The 23,712-nt window shown below is 36.4% G+C and overlaps 1 pseudogene; it reads right to left on the bottom strand.

Annotated features, from left to right (window-relative positions):
• Positions 1 to 348: 348 nt before the first annotated feature.
• LOC117717131 (heat shock protein HSP 90-alpha-like) lies at positions 349 to 2,562 on the bottom strand (annotated as a pseudogene).
• Between the last annotated feature and the right edge of the window lie 21,150 nt (positions 2,563 to 23,712).

Genomic DNA, 23,712 nt, shown 5'->3' with positions numbered 1-23,712 from the left:
TAGTACATGCAGAATTAACTACAGGGAATGAAATTTTTAAGATGTAACTTAAGCCATCTTAATTTGGTCTACTAAGGAATCCAGCTCAACAGCTAAACACTTCAGACCACAGTAACCTACATTAACCTACATTAACAGTAGGTTACATTACGTCTTACAACAAATGTTCTAGCAACCTCTTGAGTCAAACCTACAGTATCATAATATCACATGTAGAAATTTTATCTTCCCCTTAGTTTTGATACTACACAGATGTTTTAAATGTTAACAAAAATAAAACAAAACTCATGGAAAATATATTATCAAAAGGAATGAAGGTAAGCATCAAACACATAGTTCTGGTGAAGCTTAGTCTACTTCTTCCACGCATGATGTGTCATCATCTCCTTCTAGGAGTGGTATTTCTCCAGTTACAGCAGCACTGGTATCATTCACAGTAGGATAATCTTCATCAATACCTAAACCAAGCTTGGTCATCCTGTAGATCCTGTTAGTATGGGCCCAGACTGAAGCCGGAAGACAGGAGTGCAGTTTCATACAGCAAGATGACCAGATCTTTCGCAGACTTGTCATTCTTGTCAGCCTCTGCCTTTGCATTACTTTGGAGTAATGAAAGTTAATCTTCAGGTGTTTCTTTGCTGCCATGTAACCCACTGTTGAGTTGCCTTTGAGGGCTTGAGGGTTCATGATTATCTTCATGTTTGCTGTCCACCCATACATATGTGCTTGTGATAATACAGCATGGGGATGTCACCAATCAGTTTGACACAACCACCTTTTCAAACTTCTTTCTCCAAAATATCTTTCGAAATTTTGCAGAGGTTCTCAAATTTTGTCTTTTTCTCTTTCTCTTTCTTCTTTTCCTCTTCATCTTCTGGAAGTTCCAGTCCTTCTTTGGTAACAGACACCAAGGTCTTGCCCTCAAATTCCTTCAGCTGTTGCAATCATCCATGAGCTCAATCACATAGATTACTTCTGAGCTATGCTCTCGGAGACATTCCACAAAGGCTGAGTTAGCAACCTGGTCCTTGGCCTCACCTGTGATAAAATAGATGTGCTAATGGTTTTCCTTCATTCTGGTGCAATAGTCCTTCGGAGAAACCATCTCATCCCCAGTAGCAGACGTGTAGTACTGCAACACCTCTGAAAGCTTCTAATTTTGAGAGTCCACATGAATTCCAAGCTTTATGTTTTTTTCAGAACTGCTCATAAAACTTTTTGTAGTTCTCTTTATCTTTTGTCAGTTCAACAAATAGTTCTAAGCATATTTTGATCAAACTCTGATAACTTTCAGAATTTTGCTTCATTGCAACATTTCACAGGAAATATTTAGAGGGAGATCTTTGGAATCCACCACACCACTAATGAAATTCAGATACTCGGGTATTAACTCCTCACAGTTAGCCATGACAAAAACTCTGCTAACATACAACTTGATGTTGTTCTTTTTCTTTCTGTTTTCAAACAGATCAAAAAGAGTGCATCTTGGGACAAAAAGAAAAGCCTGGAATTTTAATTGTCCTTCAACAGAAAAATGCTTACTGCCAACTTTCTTCTCAATTGTTGGTTAAGCTCTTGTAGAGCTCTCCATATTCTTCATTAGTAATGTCATCAGGATTCCTGGTCCAAATCAGTTTTTTTGTAGTTCTTCTTTACCAATGTACTTTTCCTTTATCTTCTTCTTTTTCTTCTTATCACCATTCTTCTTCTTCTCCTTCTCCTTCTCCTTCTCCTTCTCCTTCTCCTTCTACTTTTTATTATTATTATTATTATTATTATTATTATTATTATTATTATTATTCAGAACCAACATCTTCTATTTCAGGCTTCTCACAAGACTTCTTTTCTTTTTCTTTCTCTTCCTCTTTCTTTTCTTCAGCTTCAGCATCCTTATCACCTTTCTTTTTCACAAAGAGATTAATGGGATAGCTAATAAACTGAGAATGCTTCTTCACAATCTCCTTTATTTTCCTTTCCTCTGAATACTCAGTTTGGTCTTCTTTTAGATGCAAGATAACCTTTGCTCCACGACTCATTGGTTCAGCTGTGTCAATCCACACTATGAAGGATCCTTCAGCTGAGGAATTCCAGGCATACTGCTAATCATCATTATGCTTCATGATGATAGGCACTTTCTCAGCAAACAAATACACAGAGGAAAAACCAACACCAAACTGGCTAATCTAATAGAGATATCTGCACCAGCCTGCAAAGCCTCAATGAAGGCTTTGGCAATAGTGCCAAGGTTATTGATCAAGTCAGCCTTGGTCATTCCAATTCTAGTATCTACAATAGTGAGTGTTCAATCTTGTTTGTTGGGAATGAGATTAATGTACAGCTCCTTTCCCAAGTCGAGTTTACTAGGGTCTGTCAAACTCTTGTATCTGATTTTATCCAGAGGGTCTAATAAACTGGAAATAAGCTCTCTCAGAAAGATCTCTTTGTTTGAGTAAAAAGTATTGATAATCAAAAACATTAACTGGGCAATTTCTTCCTGAAAGGCAAAGGTCTCAACCTCCTCCTCCTCCTCCATTAGTCTTGGATCTGGGTTTCCTTAGGCATCTTGGCTGAATGAACTTGCATGAAATGTGACTAGCCACACCAGAACACTGAAGCAACTATGGAGCTTCCCTCTTAAAGGATACATATTCTCTTCATTGTGCTAATGGAATCACTCATTTTTTCATCTGTTAAAGGCCTTACCCTAGAAAAAGAGTGAGAAAGAATGAATAAGGAGAAAGAAGAAGAAGAGGAGGAGGAAGAGTAAAAGGACAAAATAAGAACTCTCTGCCATATGAAAATCATTATATGCCCAACTTTTAGCATCTTTGTACTAAAGCCCATTATTTACTGGATGCTGAATGTCAGAGCTAGTGGACTAGAAAAGATACACTAAAAATGTACTTCACTATTTATAATAATCCCAATGATAGCTATGAATATGACAGCAAAGAATACTGAGTGATGTACAAAGCATAACTGTCAGTGGAGTGTTCAGGAGAGAGAGAGAGAGAGAGAGAGAGAGAGAGAGAGAGAGAGAGAACCATCTTGGGAGAGGCAATAAGAAAAGAGTACAGAAGAGGAAAGACTTCCAAGAGAATTCACCACTGAAGATACCAGTTCCCCCTGAATTCGTTATGCTCCTTAATTCAGGTGATACACTTTATTCTACAGCCAGTCTTTTCCCATGTGTGTAATGCTCCCCGACACCATAGAACAGTTCATAATCTCTACAGTCTCATATTTTCCTTACTTCAGTGATCCTTGGTTTTGTTGTCCGACTTGAAAAGAATGAGATTGGAAAGATGTTTCATGTATTTATAATAATATAAATTGTAAGGCTAATGAAAAAGGGTCAGATTACAAACTGATAAAATATATGCAGATAATAAATTGAAATTTTAGGTGCTAATACCAATCTACTAGTACAGGTACATCCTCAACTTTATCCATTTTCTAAGCTTATGTTGATCAAATGCTGTATGTAACAATATAAATATTTGAGTATTAAACTTTGTGGATTCCCTGAATTTAGGATGGAAATATAAAAATTAACAAAACAAACACCTGCTTCCTTCCATCTGTAAGTGAACAAAATAAGGTATGTTGACAAAGCAAATCATTTTTTATCATTCTATGAAAAATAATCTAGTCAATGTAGAGATGCTGATAAATAATCAAAATTATTACCAGCATTAGGTTCTTCTCTAGATTTTTACTATATATCAAGTATCATCTGGGTCATACTGTTATTTCTAATCTTTACAAACCCCAATATTTTGGTTATATTTACATTTTATGAATAAGTTTGTGTAAAAATGAATGATTAACACAACTAATGGGCACCAGAAATGAGATTCAAGTTGACATCTGGTCCCAACATTTTTCTTTACCCAAAATGCTGTTGTATAACAAATTTTCCTCTCTCTCTCTCTCTCTTTGTGTGTGTGTGTGTGTGTGTGTGTGTGTGTGTGTGTGTGTGTGTGTGTGTTATCAAAATGTCACAAACCTGTCTGGTGACAACATTTTAAAAAGACAATATAAAAAAGTAAACATAGTGCCTAACTTGATACATCTGATGAATTCTTACTTGGAACTGTATCATTGCTTGTTTTCCCTAGTCTTCACTCATTGTCAACTTGATTCTTTCTTGGAAAATAGTATAATGACTAATTGAGCCAATATATTATTCAGCTTAAAAGTGACTAAATCCTCCAGTGTGTGTTGAGTATATTCTATGAGACAGGCTTCCTTTGAGACTTCTATTTCTGAGCACACATAATTGACTTTTCTCTTTGAACAATTAGTATTGCATATTTGAATACATGTCAACAAGAAATGCATCACTTAAAGAATGAACAAATAGATGCCCTAAGCTAAAAAGCTGATGACTATAACCTAGGTAAAGACAGCATCATCTTTAAGCCATGGCCAACATCAATCCATTCATTCATTGCTGGTTTAGAAGAATGCTCCATTAGGTATAATCCATCTCTCACCCAGGGAGGCAGGTTATACATACATTGGAAGCAAAATATGTCCTAAATCTTTTAGTCTCAAAGTCTGTCCTAAAGCTTTCTTGATTTATTCCCTTACTCTGTTGTTAGAGTGCATTACTTGTGCTTTATGGATCCTTCAACTGTTTCTATTAAGGTTTACCTCCTGGCTTACTCAGAGGAAAGCTTTGATTGGTTGCTTAATAGTGTTCACAAGCCTTCAGGAACTTCCCATATACTATTAAAAGACTCTCACTATGACTCCTTCACAGGCCAACCATGTCATCTGACCTCAGATATTTATGAGGCACTGCTCAGTCCTAGGAATGGAGTAAATTCCTAAGTCACCACAGATTGTTCACTATGACCAAATTTCCTACAACTTGAGCTCTAGGAAGCCAAATCTTTCAAGTAAGTGGAGCTAATCATAGAAGAGTAACAAGTAGACATGAGGAGGTTCACAAGACACTATGGAACTTCATGTATTTCTCATCAGCATAGATTATCTAGAGAATATTCTCTGCCATAAATGTGATGAAATTTCATGATAAATCTAGCTTTGTGACATACAAAGCAATGTTTTCTGGAAATGAAACCATCCTGAATATTTTAGTTTATCTATATCTCTCCTTTCATCAAATGTGATGAAATTGCTTAAATCATCAGATCAAACTCCTTCTTTCTGCCTTGAGTAGAAAATTTCAAGTGTACTGAAGGGATCCAGTAAAATATTCCAAGGGAATTAAGGGAGACAGTAGGACACTTAGTATTTGAACCCAGATCAACAAATTTCCCAATGCCCTTGTTTATAATGCTTCTGTATTCATAAGTGCACATCTTAACAGAGATTGAATCCCAACATTACAAGGAAGATGAGATGGCTACTGTTAATAAAATGTAGTCGCCATTCTAAATGTATTTAATAGCAATGGTTCTTGTCTTTTTTAAAAAAGCAGTCTTGAGTCTACAGATTTTAACACAAAGATTGTAATAACAAAACAAAACTTTTAATACAAAGTTGAGAATGTAGATAACTATGTAACAAGAAAAGATATCTAGTTTCCAAATTTCTTCTCCCATAAGTATCTGACTTGAAAAAAAAACCTGCTATTTGTTCTTTGATGTCAAATTTCTTAAATAATTTCAAAACATATATCAGGATTATTTTAAATACCATACAGAAACCTGACTGCTCAGGAGGCTGACAGATGACTATTCATTCAGTCCTTTGCTTTCATCTCATACTTTTTCAAAATATCACTTAAACAGAAATGAACATGGATGAAATTCTACAGTATTCCAGATTCTAATTGACTGGATTTCAGATATCAAGATATTTATAGTATAAGAAAATGAAAGGATTTTACAGAGAAGAAACTATGATATTATAAACTCTTCTTTAATATATTTTTCTTCAATCATTGTGATAGGCAATACTAAGTTACAAATTTTCAAGATCTAGTATCATAGAACATAGCTGTGAAGAATTACCTAGAGTATCTAGACAAGCAACCAAATGTCACCACAGACAATCCATTGAACGATGATAATCTCTCTCTCTCTCTCTCTCTCTCTCTCTCTCTCTCTCTCTCTCTCTCTCTCTCTCCTCTGCAAGTGCCTACCATAAGAAGTCACCACACCTCCACTGCAACATCTGAGTTCTGGAGACAGAGATGTCCCAATTTTGACCTCAGATTCTTTGACTTCAGTGTTAAAATCCAGAGGCACTGGGCACCAGCAACCCAGGAACCAATAATAGTAGACATAGAGCAGCAAGGAAGCTTCGTCCACCACAGCATAGTTATTATCTTTCAGTCCTCAGATACTGAGACATTCCACCCACCTGTGAAAGGATTACATAATGCTTTCAAAAATGTCCACTTAAAACTCAACATGAAGAGCTGTAACAATTTACCCAGATTTTTGCTGTAAAGAAATGTGAAATTTACAGAAAAATGAATATATCTGAAAATATTTTATTATTTATTATATTAATGAGGTAACTCAGACTCAGGATAATAACTCTGTGTTATCTTGAATATGCAGATTATAGCTTCCATTTTACAATGTGTATGAGTGAGTGAAGACATAAGCTTGCAGTGACAAAGAAGGCCAGGATAGGGTTAAAAGAATTGTTGAGAAAATGTGGGGAAGGCAAGAAATGGAAGATAGGATAAAAACAGATAGTAAATATAACATGGTAAACAAAACAAAACCATACAAATGAGAGAGAGACAGACAGACAGAGACAGAAAGAGAGACAGAGAGCAACAGAGAGAGACAGAGACAGAGAGAGATAGAGAGATTTCTGTCTGACATACATAGACATCTAGAACATTCTGTCTAAGGTTCTGTGGGATAAGAGATGATGTAATTTTGATGTTGTTTTCCCTGTGTTTTTTATCCTGACCTTAGTAAAGCAGGGGAGAAAATTTAGTTAAGGTAAATGAATGGTAAACAGTAAGTGCTAATTAGTTTTCTTTACTTGTTACATGATTGATGTGCATGTATAATAAGGTGTTATATTGTATAGCAAAAATTCTTACATTTTTCACTTAGTATTTTAAAAAATAAAGATAATAATGGCAAAAATACATCAAGTCTGTGTTCATCATTTTTCTCTTGCTGCAATCAAAACACCATGATCAAGGAAACTTGTTGAGGGAAAAGTTTGATTGAGCTGAGGGTTTTAGAGGGAGAAGAGTTCATCTCCATCTCAGAGGGAATAGTGGAAATCAAGAAATCAGCATCTTTGAGCAAGCAGGAAGCAGAGATGCTAACTCAAAATGGCACGAGTCTTCAAGCTATCAAAACCCACTACCAGTGACAAATTAACGTCCTTCAAACCACTATTTACTGGAGACCTAGCATTCAAATACCCAAGGCACTGGAAGGACATCTATCATTCAAACCACCTAGAAGCCAAATGGTGTAGATATGAAGCAAAGGCCAATCAGGACTGTGCCAGCCACTCCTCAATGAGTCTCTTTACTCCTGCTCAGTCAAATTCCCTGTTATTCCTGGAATATTTTATATCTGGCTAGCTAGTAGCCTCTAAATGCTTGATGCTTTGCTAGATACCATCCCTAGATAGACTGGACTAATACTGTTAGAGAAATGTTTCATTGGACTGTGTTGAAATGCATTTTTCTTGCTTTTCATTCATCATACAGGTGAATATGTTTTCAAGAGCTTTGTCAGACTTCACAAAAGTTAGAATTCTTAAGCTACAGATGAAATTTTCTTTGTGTTCTGATCCTAGCCTATATCTTACCACTGATGTGAGGACATTCCTGAATCATTACATCCTGGCAGTGCCTTATTTAACTTTCTCTAGTGCCTAGCAGTAATTAACAGGTCCACACTAAATGGCAAGCAAATGAAGTAGCAATTTCTTCCTTCACACATTGATAAGTGCTTTGTAAATGCAAATTATCTCAAAGACAGTAGTACTAGACCAACAATTTTCAAATGTTACCTTGCATTGGTGCTATCCCAATGGCTTAAAAAAAGGTAGATGCTGAGGCCAGCTGGAGTTTGAAAAAGACTGTAGTTTGCAAGATGTGGTCCCCACCCAACAGTTTCAGCATCTTCTGGAAACTCATCAACTGTACATTCTTGGATCCCATCCAAATCCTACTGTATCTGAAACTGTGTGAGGGGACTCTGTGCTTTAACAGACCTTTTGGCCATACTGAAGTTTGAAATCTAGTATAGTAAAAGACATTCTTAGACACAGATAATGTCTTCCACAATAATATTATTTTGACAAAGGTGGTGAATTTTTTTTCATGCTGCCTTGATGTATTTTAGCATCAATTCATATTCTAATTTACAAAGTTACAAAATAACAAGTAATCCTTCTCAATTTTCCATACAATCTTTGTCTGAAGACCACTTCTCACACTTAACATCTTCCTTATCATTAGAATAAATTTAACAGATTTAACTAGTACATATTTCACATGGGTTATAATTGGCAGAAATAAATCCGATAAGATTTGTCATTGTGTTCCTTGAGCTAGCCTTAGTCAATGTAATAAGTAGGACTTGAATAATAAACGTCTCTCAATGAACAGGAGAGATAATGATTCAATATTGATAGTGCATCTTCACACATCCCAGAATAAAGACATTGATTCTCATTACTAAACAATAATAAACATGCTGGAGAGGGAAGCTCAGAGAATGCTGCAGGAATTTGCAAAAGCACAGATTAGTAGATGTCTCCATAATGTTCAATGACTGTTGTCACAGTACTTGTGGGGACACAGTGCTCCCAGATGACATATGCCAGGGTTTAGACTCAGCCTGTGGTCTCATTATGCATACTATATGCTATAACAGAACTTCAAATAGGCTACCTTCTGAGGATGGGATCGTTTTATCCTTTATCAGTTACAATACAGACCATAATACCAGACATAGTAAAATCAGTCCAGGGAAATTGTAGGAAGCCGCTGTTAGCAGTGGTTATACGTTTGCATTTCCAAGATGGCGCTGGCCTCGTGTTTTCCCAGCAGTAAACAATTAACTGCGCAGATGCAAAGGCAGAGAGCCCGCCAAAGTCATGGCCAATCCCGAGGCATAATATTGGGTGGTGAGCAAACAGCCAATCAGAAGTGAATATGTCACTCTAGGGTGTATTTTAAGCTAGGCCCCTTCTGCGTCTCAGCCCTTCCGCTTCTTCCCACGTCCTTCCGTATTTTCCACGTATACAGAGTAAAAAGTCCTCGTTTTGCAGTAACTACCTGAATACTGTCTCTCGTGTTTTTCGTCCACGGGCGTGGGGCGACACGGGAGGCGCGCGTTATAGGAAATATGTGTTTAAACCTGTTTTTCTGTGCATTTAAATAATTTTGATACAATTTTGTAATCAGTTGTCTTATCTAATTTACCAATTCTCTTATGATAGGTGTAGCTGTGGTAAGAAAGTAACTTTGATATAATGATTAAGATCTACACAAATTCAATCCAGTATTTCCTCTCTACAGCCGTGAAGACTCAACAACTTGATCTTGTGATGTCATCGAAGGTAGATTTCAATTTTGTAATGGAATACTAACATCCACATCCCAAGCTGAAGACAGGCACATGGTAAGTAGTTTACTATCTGTTTCAACCAACTAATTAACACACAAGAACTTATTTTCTCTTCTAGATATGGTACAATGTGCACAATGACCCATGAAATAATGTCAATACTATCTCATGAAGAGTTAAAGTTTCCAGCCAGGCGGTGGTGGCGCACGCCTTTAATCCCAGCACTTGGGAGGCAGAGGCAGGCGGATTTCTGAGTTCGAGGCCAGCCTGGTCTACAAAGTGAGTCCAGGACAGCCAAGGCTACACAGAGAAACCCTGTCTCGAAAAACTCAAAAAAAAAAAAAAAAGAGTTAAAGTTTCCTACCAAAAATCCTGATTGGGAAATAAGTTATCTGATCATGTGAAAAAGAAATAAATAGAATTTTGCTGTGTTGTTTGTTTAATTTTACTATGAACTTGGGGGGGAGAAAACGTTATTTTTGAAACTTAAATGGTGTTTTATTTATTTATTTATTTTTAAAAATTGAGCTGTATTCTTGGTGGTGGATCAGTGGCCTATAGTATTCTTAGTGTCTGCATTCAAAAATGAGTTCAATTCTCATTACACATTGTCAGAAAAACTTTGAAAATATTGCCATCTTAGTCATATGAATTGAAGTGGCTTGTTCAGTTACAGTGGAAATGTCATGACAACAATGTGGATGGCTTTATTTGTGCTCTACTCCATAATTTCTTTTCTAAAGTTATGGTGACCATAATTGGTGTTTTTCTCTGCTCAAGAAAGATTTTCTTCTGAGCTGTATCTTCTGATGATGTTTGGTTATGATCATAGCTTTGGTTTGTTTATCTAAATGCTTTTCAATTCTACTGACCTAGGCTTCATTTTCTTATTTTACAATCTATTTCATCTCTGTGTCTGTAATAAGTAATTACATGGGTAAGTGATAAAAAATAGCCAAAGAGAAGAGTGGAAGTATCAAAAGGTTCAGATAATTTACATACTAGGTCATTTAGCCATGAGGACAGTTGTAATGTGATCATGAGCTGAGACCCCTAAGAGCAATTACAGTATTACCAGAAATCATTTCCAACTCATTATAACACAGGCACCCTTTATAGAAACACACTAGAGTGCTTCAGATTTGAAGACTTTCTTTACATCTATTCACTAATGAGAGTCGTGGTTTGGTTGCCATTTCTCTGAAACTCTTTTGAAAACTTTAGTTGTGCCACTAATGAAGAGTGTTATTTAACTTTTAAAATATGAGTTCATATCCTGTACTTAATGTGAACTTTCTTATATACACAATTTCTCCAAAGTTGTCAGGAGTCTTTATAAAACTGATTTATTAGTTAAGTATTTTCTAACTCTGAGTCCTGTATTAGGTAAGGACATACACGTATATGAGACACATGCAGTTTCTCTGCATAATATTTGGGGGAAGGGAAGTAAATTGAACTTGTCTCAAACCTCTGTACAGTGAAGGATCCTCGTATGTCCTTCTCATAAATGCTGAAGTTACAGGTATAAACCACAATGCCAAATTTATTTGGTATCAAATATTTGTTTATTCAGATCAAACCCAGGTTTTTGTGTGTTCTAAGCAAGGATTTTCTCAACTAAGTCATATCACCAGCCTCTCACACTGTATTTCTGTAGGAGAATGGTTTTTTTTTAATTAATTGATTGATTGATTTTTTTTATTAACTTTACATCTCAATCACTGCCCTCCCCCAGCCTCCCCTCTCAAAGTCCCTCTCCCATCTCCTCATCCCCTTCTCCTTGGAGAAGATGGAGACCCTCCCAACCATGCCACTTCAAGTCTCTGCAGCGCTAGTTGTAACTTCTCTTCCCACTGAAGCCAGACAAAGAAGCCCAGTTAGGGGACCTGATGCTACATGTAGGCAACAACTTTACAGATCGATCCCACTGCAGTTGGAAGACCCAGCTGCACATTTGCTACATATGTGCAGGAGAGACTAGGTCTATTCTGTGTATGCTTTTTGGTTAGTGGTTCAGTGTCTGAGAGCCCCCAAGGGGCTACTCAACCAACTAATCAAGGTTAGTTGATTCTGTTGGCTTCCTGTGGATTTCCTATCCCCTTCCTGGTTCTCAACTCTTCCATAAGAGTCCCTGAGCTCCAGCCAATGTTTGGCTGTGGGTCTCTGCATTTGTTTCAGTCAGCTGCTGGGAGGAGCCTCTCAGAGGACAGTTATGCTGGGCTCCTGTCTGGAAGCATGTAAGTGCCATAGATTGGTATTGCCCACCAGTTATTGATTGGCCATTCCCTTGGTCTCTGCTCCATCTTTGTCCCTGAATTTCTTGTAGACAGGATAAATTTTGGGTCAAAAATTTTATGGGTGATTTGGTATCCTTATACTTTTACTGGGGTTCCTGCCTGGCTATAGGAGGTAGCCTCTTCAGGTTCCATATCCCCACTGCTAAGGTCATTCCTATTGACTCCTGGGAGCCTGCCCCATCCCAAGTGTCTGGCACATCCTCCAGATGCTGCCCATACCCCACCCCCACCAGCGGCAGAGTCCATTTATTCTCCTTGCCCTCTGATCCTCTCTCTTGTCTCTCCCCACATCTGACCCTGAACCACTCCCCTCATTCTCTTCCCTATCCCTTCAATATCATTCTGAGTGAGGTAACCCAAACCCAAAAGAACACACATGATATGTACTCACTTATAAGTGGATGTTAGCTTTAAAGTACAAAATACCCACACTACATGCCACAGACCAAAAGAAGATAAACAAGGAATAAGGCCCAATTGAGGATGCTTGAATCTCATTTAGGAGGCAGATGGAGGGAAGGATAGAGCCCTTTTCAAGTCTTTAACAATATAAATCATTAAAAGAAGTAGTGACAACTAAAAGTAATGATATGTAATATGGTAGAGGGTTCAGAAAGATTTTAAGAGCCAGAAGAGCAGGAAGTCTGCTGTAAGTGTATGTCTTCCAGATTTGACAGGGAAGCTACACCCTTGGAATCTAAACAATGTAGCTGCTTAAACAAGACCTGAACAAGAGTGATAGCAGTTGATATGCCAACATTGATGGGGGAAATTTCATGTTGTCTTACTCCTAGATTAAGATCTATAGGCACTTAACAACTACTGAGAGGGAGAAATTCATCTTTCTCAGAGAAAATCTGCATATGTGATTATCCAATTATGTAATCTCAACTGGTCACACCTAATAGTTATACACACAAGCAAAAATAAATGTATGCATTAGGTTTCATGTATACATTTATTTGCATATAAATGTATCAATAATACTTAAAGAATAAGATGCTGAGAATTTGAAAGGGGTTGGAGGGAGTAGAAGGAGAGGGAAATGGTGTAGATATATTTTGATATTTTTTAAATTTAGAGTATATAAATGGTAAGATACTTTGCAATTACATATCATAATCTTGCTCTGTGGCCAGATGTTTATCCAAGGAAGACATATTGAATGATTGCTTTGACTAACTTATCAAACCTCTTGGTATACTGTGGCACATGTACACATGATTTCAATATTTTGGATATTCTATTTCAAATACTTAAATTCAGTACCATTAAGATAAACACCTTCACTTGTCTTGGTATCCTCATTACATGTAAACATCCCTGGTACATACAGAGTTCTTCATGACTAAGGAAATTTATATAAATCAAAGCTTTTAACGGAGTGCTTGCGTACAGTTTCAAAAGGTTAGTTCACGACTACTGTAGCAGAAAGTGTGGCAACAGGCAAACATGGCAATGGAACTTCTGGAGGAAAAGCTGAAAGCTTACATCCTTATCTGCAAGTTGGAGGTGCATACAGAGAGAGAGAGAGAGAGAGAGAGAGAGAGAGAGAGAGACTGGGAAACTAAGAAACTAGGAAACTGGAAATGACATGTGTTTTTGAAACTTCAGAGACCATCCCTAGTGACACACTTTCTTCAATAAGGCCCCACCACCTCCAAAGAGATCACACCTCCAAATCCTTCTCAAATGGATTCACCAAATGTGATCAAGTATTCAAACATATGAGACTATTGAGGCCATTTTCATTCAAACTACCACACTGACTGTGCATTAAGCAATGAAATATAGCATCTGAAACACTATTAGCTGTAGTTATCAATGTAGGATGTTCTTGTATTGAAGTAATATCCCTATTCATCATCATTTTATGCTACCCACCTTGTTTTGTTTGCCACTACTTGAGACACCCAGCTTCAGAGAACTGAGTTTTAATGGTACTATTGCTAACACCTGATAATCCACTACTGCCTAGATCCCTGCACTTGGAAACCACCCAACATCTAATATAAACATAGCAAGACAGAAAGCAGACTGAAAGTTACATGCCAGTAACAGATCCAGGCTCACATCCATAAAGAAGATTGGACAGTGCTCCTGGTAGACTTTCATTATCGTCTGCAGCCTCGTATATTTTGAATGACAGACTGCCAAATGATGAGTTGCCTGCCCCCAATATGGTTTATGTCCCTGCTTGATACTGTATCACTTCATGTGATGCTGAAGTGAGAAAGAAATTAATCACTGCAGTTAGTCTGTATTTCAGACATTCCAAGGTGCCTGGCAGCGGTTGGTAGAACACTTTTTCTTCCCCTCAAGCTTATTGTCCTCCAGCTTTATAAAAGGGGACATGACCATTGTTATGTGCTCTGAGGAGGGTCCTAAACAGAAAGTATGGACAAAAGCAGATACTGGACGATAACTTTTGAGGTGTGTGATGGAGTCCTTCAGGATTTGTCATGATGAGCTCTGTAAGTAATTTTATTAATTTTTAAATTAAGTAATGAGGGAAAGTTGTCTCTAAAAAAAATTAATGCAAGTAACTGTCACAGATGTGGATACTTAACTAAATGGTCAAGTGTCTAGCATGTGAAAGGCTTTGGGTTGGGTCCCTAGTACACACACAAAAAAAGTCATCAGTAACAGTCACTGAATTGGAAAATAAAATTGTTTGACTCTTTTGTATTAAATAGTTTCTCAATCAAGAATTAAATAAATAAATTAGCATGAAATTATTGGCTTCATGTTAGCCCAGCACTTTAATAATATAAACATAAATAAAAATGCTTAAAATACAGTCTCCCTATGCAATTAAAAAGTTCAGATATATTTAAAAATTATTGAGTTATATAATAAATTAACATTTTCTTCTACCATCCCCAGTGACAAGTTCTAAGAAGGCAGTATTCCTAGCAGAGGAGTATGCTTTAGAAATATCTTCACATAACTTCAATGCCACCTTCTCCAAAATTTCAAGTAAGTAATGGTGACAATCCAGTGCAGTATTACAGTATAACTGATCTATCTTGAAAGACCTTCAGAAAAGTAGCATGTAGCTGCTAAATGAACTGTGACAAAGACAGGTCTCAAGAACTGCTCAGGTTACAAAAGATGTAACATTTTCTAGCGTGTTACATGTACTTTTAATTATCTTTTCAATTAATCCGTATGACATCAGTTTATTTTCTGTTATCTCTCTTTTGTTTCTTGATCATTCTTATCAGAAACTCATTCTACTAATCTTTTCAAAAAACTACGTTAATATTATTATAATATCCATTTTATTTTTTTTCTATTTTAATATTTTTCACTTTTGTATCTCTTTTATTTTCTTTCAGTTTATGCTAAGTTTGACCATAAGGACAATCCTTAACTTGAGAGAAAAATTTAGGTCACACAGTTTATGTTTTAAAAACTACATAAAATACACTTTGAAGAATTCAAAGTTCAGATAGAAACAGCTCAGAACTGAGTAGTGGTTAAAATACCTCCATAATAAATTACTAGATAACCCTAAGGGAGATTTCAAGCAGAATTTATACACTTAGATTTCTAATGTTTAAGTCAAAATGTGGAACATAATAAACAGAATGCCCTAACAAGAAAGACCAGTGGCTATTACCTGATATATTTATTTTACAGTGACAGTAACACATATCATACTTAAAATCATTTTAATTGATTAAAATAACACACAGAAAATACACTAATTTGACATTATTTCCACAAAGGTAACATATATATACACATATATATGTATATATGTTATATATATATGTTTGTTACAAAAATATTGATTTTAAACATATAATACATTATAAATTATAATAAAAACAGAGTGGACTATAAACACAAATTACAGCACAATGTTTCTATGAGGAATCAAGAGCATTCAAAGTGGGAAAGAGGGCATAGCTGGAGATTTACAATTACATGTAATGTTCTCTTTCTCATCTGGGTAGTAGAAACTAGGGTGTTGCTTTTATTATCTGTGTATCTTTAGGCACACATAAATATGTATACAATGAAATATATAAATATACTTACAGAAGGATATTCAATAGTACTATTGTTTAATATTCATCTCTTTTCTATTCTCTAAGTCATACAAAAGTAACAAATGAACTTCCTAAAATAGACCCAGTACTATAGCTCTTCCCACTATATCAGAATATATCAACATTAAAACCATTATAGAAACCCGATCTCAAAAGTTCATTTTACAGGTAAAGAAACTAAGTCCAAATAAGCAGAAGTGTCTCTCTGAAATCACAAGACGGTAGCAGTCCTGGATTTAGAAATCTGAAATTCTGGCTCCAAGCCCAGTCATCAATATCCATTAAAACATAGCTCTCTACATTTGTGTCAATTTACAGAGATGCTAAAACATCCATTTTTAAAAAATAACTAAAAAATTATTTACAGTAAACTGTAATAAAACTTAAGTGTCTCCATGCCTACCTTGATATGCCAGTACAGCTATGACTGGGTAGTTGTATAATATTCAGCTATTGTTAATATTTTAACAATTCTTGTAGCACATCCTCAAATTTATTTTTAGGTACAAAGATTCTAAAAGTTATTTCCATAAAATAAGATTCTACAGTGGAATAAATCTAACGAAAAATAAATATTTTATGTATTCCTTAGTAATTCATTGCTTACTATAGTCTTAAGAACTGCTGCACTAGACAAATTTTATTTAAACATTTCCCAAAGGTATTTGTCAAGAATCCAACTTACCACTTAATACCAAAAAACATCCAAAGACACATTTTGGATCCACCTTAAAAAAAAAACCTCTAATTTTTTTCTGACTTCACTAAGCCAACACGTGCAGAGTAGATTACCAAAGGACAGGAGGCAGCAGGCAAGGACTGACTTTACTAGACAGCATAGCCAAAGTACTTCTTCATTGGGTTTTGTAATCCAAATTCAGTGGTATACATGGAATAGCATATAAACAGTGAATATTTGTCTTTGTATTTGACAGATTAAATTGGAGACAAAATATCAATACATATTGGTCAAGTTCTGCAAAACATCCACATTTAAGTCTGAATGCAAAGAACAAACAAAAGCTGACTATCTTTCTGTGATATTATATTTTATTTGCTCAGAGGAGAGAGGCAAAAAAAAAGAAAAAATTCATGGTCTTGCTTGGCTACTATATGAGATCAAAGCCAACCTAGGATGTATAATATCCCTGTCTCAACAAATGATTGATGATAGGTATAGATAGGTAGATGATAGGGGAAAGATGGATAAATAGATAAATGATTGATAGATGATAGATAGATAGATAGATAGATAGGAATAAATTATAGATAGATGATAGATGATAGTTAGATACAGAAATAGATGATAAATACATAGATGCATAGATGATAAAATAGATTGGTAAATAATAAATGATAGATAATAGATAATGGGTATATATAATATATAATAGATATATTAGATAGACAGACAGATGATGGATGGACAGATGGACAAACAGACGGACAGACAGACGGAGAGATGCTGAGGTTTGTTCTATTGCTATGTATTGCAATGCTAAATTTTATACCTGAAGGTCTATGCCTATCAGTGACTTCTCATGTTTACAAGCATTTGTTGTGCAAACCTTGTTTTTTAACTTAAAACTATTGGTTAAATAAAATTGGCTAGAGCCAAATATTAAGGGTAAGTGGGATTGGAGTGACCTGGTTGGAGGAGGAGGGACCAGGAAGAGAAAAAAGAAGGGAAGGAGGAAGCTGCCACTAAGGACGATGGATGATGAATACATGACCAGTAGAATCAGCAAGTATCTGGGATACATCACTGGGAAGATAGTCAGGCCAGCAGTTAGAAGACTAGATTAAGGGTTACCTAAGAAATTATCAAAGCCAAACAAAACAACCATAGTCTGAGTCTCATTTATTTGTAAGCTATCAGAGATAAGCTTATACTGGTTGTACTACATAGATAGATAGGTAGATAGATAGATAGATAGATAGATAGATGACAGAGATGATAGATAAAGATAGCCTGTATTTACAGAGAAAGATGTTGAAAGAAAGAAAGAAAGGTTGAAATAAAGAACAAAAGAAAGAATGAAATAAAAGCAAAAGAATGAAAGAAAGAACAAGGAGAGAGAGAGAGAGAGAGAGAGAGAGAGAGAGAAAGAGAGAGAGAGAGAGAGGAAGGAAGGAATAAAGAAAGAAAAGAAAGAAGGAAGAAGTCAAGAAACATGTGTTATTGGTGCCAGGGAGATGGCTCTGCCACACTGCTCTTGTAGAGAATCTGATTATGATTCTCAGTACCCACATCAATTGGCTCACAAACTCACTGTAACTCTATTTCCAAAGTACCTTCTGGTCTCTGTGACACCTGAATTCACATACACATAATTAAAAGTAAAATAAATTATTTAAAATTTTTAAAACTTTATGTGTATGAATATTATATATATATATATATATATATATATATATATATATATATATAGAGAGAGAGAGAGAGAGAGAGAGAGAGCGAGAGAGAGAGAGAGAGAGAGATGTAGATATCACATATATGCCCTGGTACCTGCATAAGTCAGAGGAAGGAGTCATATCCTCAGGAACTGAAATGACATATGGTTGTCACCTGCCCTGTGGGTGATAAGAACTGAACTTAGATCCTCTTTAAGTACGGCTAGTGTTCTTAACCACTTAGCCATGTCTCCAGTGGGGAGGTAGGCTGTGAAAGGCAACTGGGTAACTGGTTGAGCATGCTGTGAACCCCAGGGACCCTCAGGGACTTCTGGTTCCTTTCACATAGCCACAGTCCTCTACAGCCCCTCCCAAAGAGAGGTTTGTGGCCATTGGTCACATAGTACAGGTAAAGGACGTGACTACAGGCCACAGAGCCTCAAGGCATATCCATATTCATGAGATACCTAAAGGCCAGAGGCCATAGCTGATTAAGCTTTCCTTCCCAGACCCTCCTCCATGAAAAGGTATTTAACCTCAGGCCCACCCTGAGAATATGGGGTATAGCTTCATTCATTTTCCGCCATGACAATAAAGATCTTAAGACTATATTTTAAGACCTGGACTACCTCTCATCTTTGGGCCTCCTGCCTACCACCTCTCTGACATTTCCACAGGATGCCCCCCCCCCCGCCTTGTGACCCTTCCACAGCCTCTCAGCAGCACCTGAGAGCCCAAGGACTTGAGGCCAGTAAGTCCCCAGCAGCCTCCTGGCCCAGGAACCCTCAACCCAAGAGCTCTGGCCCCTGCAGGACTCCAGACTGTGTTCTCTCACCCCTGGAGTGGAGCCCTGTGGCTTCCCACAGCCAGACATCTGTCCATTGTGGTGTGGAATGATCACATTCAAATTCCCGCATCTTTGCCTCCCAGAGCCATGGTCCCAGCCCCTGGGGCAGCAGATGTGGGACCCACAACTCAACTCACAGGACACAGGCCCATGTGCACACTATAGCCTAACACTCCAGCCTCCAAGATTGAATAAATTCTTTATTAAGATAGTTACTATTTTCAACAGCATAATAGTTTAATAATTATTTGAGAATTTGCTGTAATCCACCCTGATCACACTCACTTCACACCCTTCCCAAGTCTATCCTCCCAACCTTTCCCCATAAAGAAAAACTCATAACTCAAGGTCCAACTTGAGTTGCCCATATACTCACTGGAGCATAGTCAACTTTCTAGTGGGAAGTCCCTTAAAGAAAACTGAGTATATCAAGTAAAAAGAGATTATCTCAGAGAAGGCTCTGTGCTCATACTGTTAAAACATATTAGAATATTTAAATACTATGAATCCAGTTTTTGAAACCAGACTGACTATCTTTTGATTTTGAAGTTAATATTATGAAATCTATGGGGGCAAAGGATCGATGATATGTCTTAAAATTCAGACTTCAGTTGGTATGAGGTAGACTTCTGATGGTTAATAATGTCAACTTGACAGAACATAAAATCACCTAAGAGACAAACTTATGGGCTTGTCTATTAAAGAAGCTAGATTTGGTGAATTGGACAGATCTATCTTTAAAAAAAGGTGTACAATTCTAGGATCTGTACATTGAGACAGAATCAAATGGGCTGCCCACCTATCCGTGCTACTTAACTTGAAACACAATGTGAACAGTTATCTCATGCTTTAACAGCCATAACTTTTTCATAATGGGTTATGCCCAATCTCTTAGAAAAAGTAATCTTACCCATCCATTCTTAAATTGAAATTTTCAAATATTTCATCATAAGAATGAGAAAAGTAACTATCACAGAAGTGATATGGATGATTGGAATAGAGGCAGGCTCTCTAATAAGAATCAGACACTAACACTTTTGTGAATAATTCTCAAACTAGTTTGCTACAAAAGAAATTTTAGAGTATCTTGAGACTTTAGATTGACTTCAAATGTCAAAGGAAAACATGTGATAGTCAATACAATCATTTTGGTCTTGATGCACACAACTAAGTATGGATGAGAAGAAAACTTGTGATATTAAAGGTGGTTAGTTATGTCCTTTCTCAAATACTCACTTTTAATTTTGGGTTTCATAGGACAGCCTTTAACTAATGGGCAGATTAAAACAGACTATAATGGTAGGTTCTCTATTATTTCATGTTTGGGAGCCCCAGGAGGTGGAGTAGAGTTTTCATGTCACAGAGAAACAGAAGCAGCAGTCATGGATTCTGTATGGGTCTGTGCTAGTTCTTCTTCATACATTGTGGTTGTCAGCTTGATGTTTTTGTGTGAGTCCTAACAGTGGGAGTTGGACTGTCACCTGTTCTTAGGACCCTTGTCCTCCTACTAGGTTGCCTCATCCAGCATTGATATGAGGGTTTGTACCTAGATTTACTACCTTGTTAGGCCATGTTTGGTTTATATCCCTGGGGAGCCTTTTCTTTTCTGAAGAGAAAAGGAGGACCAGTGGATTCGAGGAAGAAGAGACATGGGGAGGAGGAGTTGGGGAGTAAGAGGAATGGAGAAAAGAAAACATGTGGTCAGGATATATAGATATTCTTCTATATAGAGAAGAATAAAAAGAAAGAAAGAAAAGAAAAGAAGGAAAGAAAGAAAGAAGGAAGGAAGAAAGGAAGGAATGAAGGAACAAAGGAAGAAAGAAAGGAATGAAGGAAATATTTCAGTTGAAAAAATTCTATCATAAGAAAACAGACAATATATGGATAAGACACAGGTCAGCAATTAACAGCTTTTGCCACGCTTGGTGATGACTGAAGTTCAGTTCTCAGCACCCATGTTGAACAGCTTAAAGGCCTATAATTCCAGCTCCAGGATATTCAAGACCCTCTTCTGGCCTCTTCAGATACCCATGCATATATGTGCATACATACACACAGACTCAACACACACACACACACACACACACACACACACACACACACACACACACACACACACACAAACAGCAACCCAAAATGAGCAGGACATTGGAACCTCTTTCTAAAGCTTTTAGCTTGTTATGAACAATGACTAAAATAGATGTTACCAAGGACCAGTAGATAGCTTCTGATGAATACCAGATTCCAGAACTTTCACTGAATAATGCCATGGTTCTGTGCTGGCTCCTGCTGTCTGTGAAATCTCAGATTTTGGTTTCACATTTCATAGATGATAATTATCATTATACAAAAAAGTTACTACAAATTCTGCTAAAAGCACAGTTTCATTTATTTTTAGAGTTGGTTTTCATGTTTTAAAATACACTTGCTAGCTTTCGGTATTCCTTGGAGTACTTTTTATGACATTAATTTTGAGTGTCTCTTATATATTCTACACCTATTCCTAAACCTCCCAGATGTTCTTTAATGTATAAAAATATTGTGTTATCATTTTATTATAAGCCAAATTCTGATTGTTTTCTTATATACTGCTGTACATGTTTCAGCAATTTTATTTTATTGATGATTTATGATATAATATAGTACTTTGTTTAATATATTCTTACTATAGGATGGTCAGACCAAGCTAATTAACATATCTGCCATCTTTTTTATGAGGATATTCAAAGTATATTCTCTAGCCTTTGCAGGTATACATTAGTCTAATGATAGCCACCATTCTATGAAGATAGTTCTATAATTCTAATAGTTCCTTTCTAAACAGAAAACTTACCCTTTGACCAGCATCTCCCCATTTCTTGCTCCCATATTATAATAACCACAGCTAAACACTCTGTTATCAGGAATCTTCAGTGTTTAGATTCCATGTATACACAACATCATGAAGTGTCCTTTATAATGCTAATTATAAAACTACTATATGGTCCAGTAATTCAAATTTAAATATATAATAAAAAAGTAATTATGACAGAGATATCTCCATCCTCTTGTTCATTATGGTGCCACAAACACTAGCTGAGATACTGAATCAATGTGTGTCTAACATTGGACAAAGGGATAATAAACATGAACTTTTTACACAATGGAATATATTTTAGCTTTAAAACGTTATGTTGAAATATGTGGATCAACTTGGAGAATATTTTTCTAAGTGAAATAAGCCAAGCCAAACCTCCATTTTACCTTTTATCTGTTATCTTTCAGAGATTTATTTATTTTTTATTTATGTCCACGTGAGTGTGCCCACCTTCATGAATTGATATGGGCCACATGCAACAGTTGTCAACAGGAGCCTTAATACTCAGTTTTAATTCACAATTTTTTATAAGACCAATTACTTTTGGTATTAATTTAGCTTCAAAGTTATTAGTATCATGTCTCTATTCATTCTAACCTGTAGCAAAATAACTCAAGATTTATTAGTTAGTCATGTTCTAAATTTCTCATCTTGTGAATACAACCTATTTAGAAAGAACACAGTACTCAGTTCCCAACTATAATAGATAAAGTAATAGATGAGGTTAACCTTTGGAAAAAATCTGTGATATTAAAGTTCAATCACTCATTCAGTTATTGTTCATTAAGTCCATCTCATGAGTAGAGGCACTAGAATACAATCTATCTCATAAAATTAATGAATTAATGAATTTTTTGGTCCCTTCAGATAAAACTGGTCGTATCTAGAATAAGTCTGTTCAGTTTTGGAACTGCTAATTTAATATCTTAGCTTGATCTCCATGAATTGAGGAAAGAGTTCAGGAAGGGTCCCTTTGATGTGCATATGACTGGCTTTAGCTCACTCACATGCTTAGGGAACAGATAGTTTAAATGGAAGAATCCCTCTTTTTTTACCTTCCCCATCTTCCCTCTCCCTTCACTCCCCTCCCCACCCTCTGTGTGTGTGTGTGTCTGTGTGTATGTGTGTCTGTGTATGTGTGTGTGTGTGTGTGTGTGTGTGTGTGTGTGTGTGTGTGTGTTTGTCTGTGTTTTTCAAGACAAGGTCTCTATATGCTCTTTGGCTGCCCTGAAACTCACTATATAGATAGCCTCACATTCACAGAGTGTATCCTGTCTCTGCCTCTGCCTCCCTATTATGAGGATTAAAGGTGTACACCACTATACCTGGTTGCTTCCACTGTTCTCTTGGTTGAAGGACTTCTGTGGATGAAACCCTTTTTCTCCAAGCTTTAACTCAGTCTTAATAGTGTAGTCTGTTGCTGCCATAAAGAGAAGTATTGGGACTTTAACGAATATTCAGTATTCACCATTACATGCTGATTAAGCCAATAAATGATGAGAATAATTATGTGAATACATAAATTATGAGTATATTATTTGAGACCAAGATAATGTAGTTCTACTCTCACCTAGCTATTTCATTTGGGCAGGTAATCAGTACCCAACTACATAGAAGCAATCAGATAAATGTTGCAACTTGGCACATTGCTTCAAGCTGTTTTGCCAGACAATGGTTCCATGCCTTTACCACAGTTTTCTATAAGTGTTCTCTT

This window comes from Arvicanthis niloticus, chromosome 11, assembly GCF_011762505.2.
Source record: "Arvicanthis niloticus isolate mArvNil1 chromosome 11, mArvNil1.pat.X, whole genome shotgun sequence".
Classification (NCBI taxonomy): Eukaryota; Metazoa; Chordata; class Mammalia; order Rodentia; family Muridae; genus Arvicanthis; species Arvicanthis niloticus.
Note: the sequence above shows the minus strand (reverse complement) of the source record. Positions and strands in the feature narration are given on the sequence as shown.